Consider the following 7,868-nt stretch of genomic DNA (forward strand, 5'->3'; position numbering starts at 1 on the left):
CAGTTTTACTCACTCGCTAACTTTACTTTCATACTGTGTATCAGAGAAAATATATCCTTTTTAGATAACATTCAAACTGTACTGTACAGAGATTTCAGGTCAACGTGCCACGTAAAAAAACAGACAAATTATTTTGAATACATCGGCCAATTAGCTTCGCAGCCTCCCTCTCTCTCCAGCCTCCCCGTTCCTGGTTTTTAGCCCACTGGAGCTCTGGGAAATATGCTGATGTGGGATGTTTTGCAGGTAAGGTGGACAGAGGCCAAAGCTGGGTTTTTTCTTGGCTTCCTCTGCTCTGGGCTACAAACATTGACGCAGAGGAAGAGATAGAAGAGAAGAAGAGAGGAATCTACCACTCCCTCCCATCCCCTGAGCATTCATCCCAGGAGAAGCTGAACTCACCTGGGTATCTCCGTGGTGGAGAGTAATAAATAAATGTATCAAGTTAATTATTAAAGACAGCCTAATCGGGTCCCTCCTGCCTCCATTGAAGATGGATAGTATCTTCTGTAGGCTTGGGGGTTCTTCAAACCTCATCTTACTCAGAAGTTGTTGTGATTCCTGTTTGTTTGCCCCATTGGGGGTCAACAGAGTTAGCTTCAATATGTCTTCTAAACTTCACTCTATCATTTCAGACAATCCTCCATACTTATCCTATTCTTCCTTTCTCCCAGTAAGTGGACAGATACTCGCAGTGGGAGAGTCATAAACAGGAAGGTGCACAAAGAGAAAACTGCAAGAGTAAACAATCTTCCAACAATGTCTCAAACATGTATTGAAAATTAACCTTGAAAACATGACAACACAAATAAAATGGATCAAAGGGCACCTGAATTGGGTTTTCCTCAGTTTAGACTGAAGTCCTTTGAACAATCGTTTGTGGGTGCACTCTCTTACTCAGCGCAACATTAGCCACCCACAACAAAACCACAGCGCCTTGCTGCAACACTCACACAGATGCAAACTTTTGTCCATTTCTATTTGAAAAAAAAGTCTTCAATAGGCAGAAGCAGCAGAGAAAGCTAATCTGTCCTCTTGCATTGTGTTGATCAAACAAAACATACAGCTAGCATAAACCCTCTTCTGGCTACTCAGGTTTCCCTCCCAAAGCAGAATGCCTCTACAACCAGAGATCCAGAAGACAACAACAGGGCCTTCATATCAGTCCCTGGACAAAGCTAAATTAATATTTAAAGATCATTACTAAGGCCCTGAAGTAAAACACAGAGACTAGGTAATTAATTGATTGAGCCGGGCGCTCCTCAGAGAGATTAAACCGGATGAGTGTTGTTTATCTCTGTTGTTATTGAAGTATATTTGATCCCTTTGAGCGAATGATTTCCTATTGAATGTAAAGAAGGGGGACATGCTACTGTATGTTTGACCTGTAAGGCATTTGCGATGAGTTCATGTTCTTGGAGTGATGTAACCACTTGAGGATTAATTGTCCCTTGAGTTTTATCTATGTAGTGTAAATTTGCAATGTAATCTGCTGTATATTGGAGCTAAGTGGGATCTGTTGGCCTGTTTTCACAAGCTCATATAACAAGTGGATAGATTTCCACTGTTGATATTAGCAGATGCACTTGGCAAGACAATAACTTGTATTCTACATCATTTGGCCTGCTTCCTGTATCAACTGTTGGATGTGAATAGAGTGTCAACTGAGTGCTAATTGTCGTTCGGCGTTTTGATGATTTATCACTGGTGCAAGCCAAGGGAGAACAGAGGATGATTCTGCATTTGGCAGACTGTCCCCCTTCGCTAGCAGCATGCCAATGGTTCTGTTTTCTGGTGAAAAGCCTAAATTCCTGCTTTTGGACAGAGTGATTCAGTTCCCTGGATAGAGTCGCCTGATATGTCACCACGCTGCATGGTGGTGGAACAGACTGCGTGGTGAAGGGTTGTTTTTTTTTTTTTACTATTATTATTTTAGAACTGCTGTTTTGTGGCAATGTAAATTTGAGGAGTGTCATACACAACACACAGATATGAATAATGTTTTGGGTGGCATTTTGAATAAACTTTTCTGACTTACCCCAAATGTCCTTGGCTTAGAACACATGAAAAGCGTTTTTTTTTTTTGAAAGCATCTTGTGAAAGGAGCATTCAAGAATCACCAGGTTTTTTCTCAAGTTTTTGGAGATGCCTGTCATGAATGAACATGGCGGTGTGTCCCGGTGCCAGCTGGCAGAGGAAGCCAAACACGTCCCAGAGACGAGCGACGGGCCAGCTGGATGCCCGCCGAGAGCTTTAACACACTCCTCACCATTACTGCAAACTCCATCAGCCCATCCTGTTAACTGACACAACACAACACTAATTGTGCATTAATCAGTGGGTTTAGTTACCCGATCCCATGAGCCTATGGTGCATTTCTGTGGATGTGAAACAAAAGTGTGATATTTATGTTTAACTGTTCGATGGTTGCCTCAAGTTTTTTTGGCTTGCTGTCTGAAGGCATGTGGTTAGTCTGATGGTTAAACTTGTGCTTACATTTTTGTGGTTTGATATAAAGTGAAGATCAGGGATTAGGTTAAAAGTTGGATAAGATTTAACACTAATAATATGTTATGTATAATCATCATCAGCATAGTAGATGTGATACTAGATACCATTTGGGGATGTTTTTTGTATCAATTTACAACTTGCTGACATAACCTGTCATAAGCCCAAGGTCTACACCACACAGCATTGGATAGCTACTCTATTCTGCATATTTTCGCAACTACTCTAAAAATATTATTACCATCCACCGCATTTCAACATCATTTCAGATTACATTTAACATTTTACATTTAACATTTTAGGCATTTAGCTGATGCTATCCAGCGACTTAAGTTTACAGTAAGCTTCAGATCCTACTGTAGATCATCAACTTTACAACCAACTGAATGCAAGGAGTGCAAGGGTCGGAGCCAAACTGCCCAGACGATATTCCTGTGACCCTAGAAGGATCATGTATGAGAGAAGTGCAAGGAAAAGAAATAAGAGGAATGATAAAAAGAATAAAGGAGAGAGAAGTAGAAGGGATTTCTTTTAACGTCAAGATAAGTGTTTTTCAGAGTGAGAAGAGAAGGAAGATACATTTAGCCTTTTTATGGTTTTACTTATAAGACCCACCTGAAATACAGCTAGCGGCCCTAAACACACAGCTATCACTGTGTGGCTCAGTGAAGATACTGTGAGAAAACATGCTCATTACAAAAACGATACTGACTGGTTCTGTGCTTTGCTCATTTTTTCCCTTTAGGCAATTATCAATCATCAAGTGATTTATCTTACACTGATGTTGAGTTCCTTTTATCAACTGCCAGACTACCTCAGCTGCACAATATTACTGACTGCAGGTTTGTTGGCTCACAGTGTAGAAATTACCTCAAGTTAAGAAGTCAAGTTCCCATGCCTAGCCACTGTATGAGATTGCTATGCACATAAACATTTTAACAATTGCATCACATGCAGTGCACTGAAAGGGCATACATGATATGTAATGTTATGGTTAGTATTTAAATGCAATGACAACCACTTGACAGATTGTCTGTAAAATTAGCTCTAAGAATGTAATGGTTTTTTTGCATCTAGTAAGTGTCATGTTTCATAATTATGCTGTGTTTGAATCATGAAAGTGTAAAGGGCAAATTCAAATATTTAAAGAAAAAACATAGGAGATTGTTTCAATCAGTGATGTAGTCCTTGTAATGGTGATAGTACATATCACATACTTCTTCCATATTCACTGTGAATGATAATCAAATGTAATGAATCACATCCATGACTTCACACATTACCACCAACTTTCTCTGCATGGACTTTTCACAAGGAGAATTAAATATCAAGAAATGGAAACAAATCCTGAATTTAACCTTTGACAGAAATGGTTTTGGCCATAAGTCACTCTTTGCATTTTTGGTCTCCTGGGATGTCAGCCGTCACAGATGCAGCATGTCTGGCCTCCCTCCTCTGTGGGTCAAAGCTGGCTGTGTCTGTGGTGGTAAAACACTGAGGAGTATGATTGTGTCTGTGTGTGTGTGTGTGCATGTGTGTGTGTGTATGTGTGTGTGTGTATGGGGTGTGGGGGGGGGGGGCGTCGTTCATGCAGATGGCTCACAAGCCAACCTTTCAATTAGGCCCGGAGTATAAATATCCGTGGCTGATTGGAATGTGGCGGCTGCCGGCACAAAAGGCTCGTCTTGGCTCAGCTCCAAGCCCCCGTCGCTCACTCACTCTCTCACTCACGCTGGAAGCCACCCAAGGTTACTTCGTCAATGGACGCAACGACTTCTAACTCCCTGTGTCCGCCTCGACCACCCTCCCCTCTCCCTCCCTCCCCTCTCCCTCCCTCTTTCCATCCCTCTCTCCCGCTCCATCTCCCGCCAGCCCCATAGCTAACTTTACATTTGAAAGAGGCCTTCAGTTGAACCCGGCTGGAGGCTTGTTGTCCCTACTTTCCCCCCATGTCTTGTCCATCAAATGGATTTTGAATTTCCCATTGCAAATGGTGTTAACTGTGTTTTCAGCTTAAAATTTCAAACAAATTCCCTGTATGTGATTTTGTGTATATATATATATATATATATATATATATGTATATATATATATATATATATACGCCCACAGCGAGTGTTTGGGTTCCAGTCCAGCTCCTAATCTTATTTAGCTAATGCTGCAGGTGAACAGTCCCTGTATTCTGCCTGGGGAGACCCTGTATATCCTTCCCAGATTATAGGGATGAGCTCCCAGACAACTTATCCCTCCGTCCCAAAAGCCTGTCACCGTAAGCTGTCTGAGAAATTATCCACACACCCAGACACATGGTGGTGGGGGTATGAAATGACAAAGCAGAAATGTTTTGGGAGAAGGATACGTTATCACTGTTGCAGAACGATTTTGAATGTTGTGTAGTGCACAGCCTACAAATAGGATTGGAGTTATGCCCGTTACAAGGTGGTTGTAAGCTGCTATCAATATCCTCCTGTTGACTTTTGATGTTACTTTTGATATTTTTGATTTGAGATACTTTTATAGGTACTTTTTAGCATTTATGAGTTGACAGTCGATTGAAAATTTCCATTCAAGTGTCTAAAAACTATTCAAATAACTCTATTAGGCTGCTTAGATATTTGGGTGATTTTAAAGATTCCTTGCCTTGGCCTCACAATCTCTTTGACCAACAGTGTCATGCCCCGCCAATAATATCATATGCCCTTTGTTAGGGAAACTACCCTTCTTCTTTTATCCCCTCACCCCTCCCCCGGCCCCCCTCTCTCTCTAACCCAGCTACCCACGCCGTGTCAGGGAAGCCCCCAGTCTCTTATGCATCCCTCTGGAATCAGGAGAGATTAAAAATTAGGGGATTAAGTTCCCCTCCTAACCCTGTAATCCAACAAAACAATGCTTTCTAACGTCGAGCGAGAGCTCCCGAGGCGTGGGTAAGTCCTCCATGTCAGTTATTCCTTATGGAAGGGTTCCCTCGGAAAAGACGCGCGCTCGCTTTTCTGTCTCTGACCGCCTCCTCCATCCCAACCCCCTTTTCTTTATGATCCGGGGCTGTAATGAGGCAACATGGGAGATGAGGCCTAATATCTGCTAATAGGGTCGATGGAATAAACTGCTTTATAGGGGTCACCACTGGCACAAGGACGAAGGGGGTGCTAAACGCTTGTCTCCTCTGGTGCCAATTGTAGCTATGATTTTTTTTATATCAACAATACAGCGTCAGACAACAGTAATGATTCCGATAATACTGAAAAGCCCCGGTGATGTAAGACACGGGCCGGCTGCTGAAATAGGGCCCTGTTTTAAATATGTCAGTGCCGGGGCTGCGGCTGGAGCTATAGCTGGCCATGGGATGCACTCTTTTAATTTCATCGCTCTGTCAGCTTTTATTAAAACCCATTCGTCACAAAGAGCGAAGGGAGAAAACGAGGAGGGGAGGGAGAAAAAGTAGAGAGGGAGGAAAAAGACACAGAGAGAGAGAGAGAGAGGAAGAGAGAGGGTGAAGGAGGAAAGAGAGCTATATAAACAGAGGGAGAGAGAGATAGAGAGATGAAGAAGGGTGACTTGAAAGAAAAGGGGGGGTGTAGTGGAGTGGGTGGTGTTGGTGGGGGGGGGGGGGGGGGGGGGGGGGGGGCAGGAGGAATGGGTTGCCATCACCTTGGGGAGTGGGTCTTATAGGTGGAAGACGGGGGTGGCGAGGGGGGTCCAAGGGGCTCACCAGGAGAGATTAATGATGAATCTGGGGTACTGCGGACCGGTGGGACCCCCCCATCCCCATCCCCATCCCCATCTCCATCCTGCTCCTCATCCACCTTCCCCCAGCCCTTCCCCAATCCCTACCCACCCACCCCCCCCCTCCTCACCTTCATGCCCATTTGTAACTGTCTTGGGAGGGGCCATCAAGGGCCCGATGATGTGCCCCCTCATTTTCCCCCGAATCGAAGGAGGAGAGGTCCAGAAATGTGTCACTTCCAAATCCAGCTCTTTAGCCTTCTTTTTTTGGACAGCCACTGTTTATTAATTGCATTGACTCAAGACTAATTATGCTCCCACGCCTCTTAGAACAACAAGGGGAATTCCTTCAGATCGCAACAATGCGTTCCCGATCACACTCACATACACACTCACTAACACGCACACACACACACACATATGCGCGCACTGACTCACACGCTATTCAGTGTAACATTAACATGTTTTGATGTTTCCCTTATTTAAATCCTAATAGGATTACGTCCAAACTCCCGTCTTTCATTTTGAAGGTTTGAGGAAATCATGGACCTGTTTGTGCGGCGTGTGCATTTATTTGTTTTCGCTGGGGACCGGGCTAGGGTTTCTGCCAGGGAGTTTATGTGCCTGCTCGTGTGTGTGTGTGTGTGTGTGTGTGTGTGTGTGTGTGTGTGTGTGTGTGCAGCAGGGTGTGTGGCAGCCACACTTTCCTCACTCTGTCAAATCGCTTTGACTTGGCGCCGGGTTCTGAAGTGGCATCAAAGTGGCCCGCCGCCACGTCTCCACCCCATCCTGTGGTCCCCTAGTCCCTGTCATCTACCTCTAAGCCCACGCGCCCCACAGGAACCCCAATCTACCTACAATCAAAAGGAAATTAAATGATTCATTATGTCTCCCCGCCTTCCCCACAAAGTAAAAACATGAAAAATAAAAGACAGGAAAGGGCTTTCAAAAACACTCGTACAATGCCTTTTACGTTCCTTTTCCTTCCCCTCGTTTCTGACTATCTTTCTAACTGAATAGTACATGATGGCACTTGACGGAGAAGAGGAGGAAGAAGACGAAGAAAGGGGGAAAGCACGAGGAGGGAGAGAGAGAGAGAGAGAGGGGGGGGGGAATAAAATGAAGTGTGACAACATATGAATTTCAAATTTCCGAGGAGACATCAAAGTGCGCCATCCGGGGCGTCTCTCCGACAAGGACACTTTCTGATTTTTAATTCCGTCCCCTGATTGTATCGCCGAGGCCCTAACGAAGAACGGAGCAGCACTGCAAGTGAGTGGCATCAGGCAGCGAGAGATAGAGCAGGAGGGGAGGGAGAGGGAGAGGAAAGAGGGGGGGGGGGGGGGGGGGGGTGGAGGAGAAAGAGAGAGTGAGAGAGATCAGAGGGGGTTAGAAGAGATAGATGGAGGAGGAGGAGGAAGGAGAGAAGAAAGGAGAGGCTCATCCAAACACAGGCGGCCGGGCCCTTTGTTGTCGAAGCGATCACAGCGCCTCTTTCATCAGACAGAGAGATGGAGAGAGAGAGAGAGAGGAAGAGGGAGAGTGAGAGTGAGAGCTTTCCACTCCTTTTTCCCGTTCGGGTGATGGGGACATGGGCAGAAGGAGGGCAACTTTTTGTACCCTTTGCACATATCAAA

This window comes from Centroberyx gerrardi, chromosome 12 (genome assembly GCF_048128805.1).
Source record: "Centroberyx gerrardi isolate f3 chromosome 12, fCenGer3.hap1.cur.20231027, whole genome shotgun sequence".
Lineage (NCBI taxonomy): Eukaryota > Metazoa > Chordata > Actinopteri > Beryciformes > Berycidae > Centroberyx > Centroberyx gerrardi.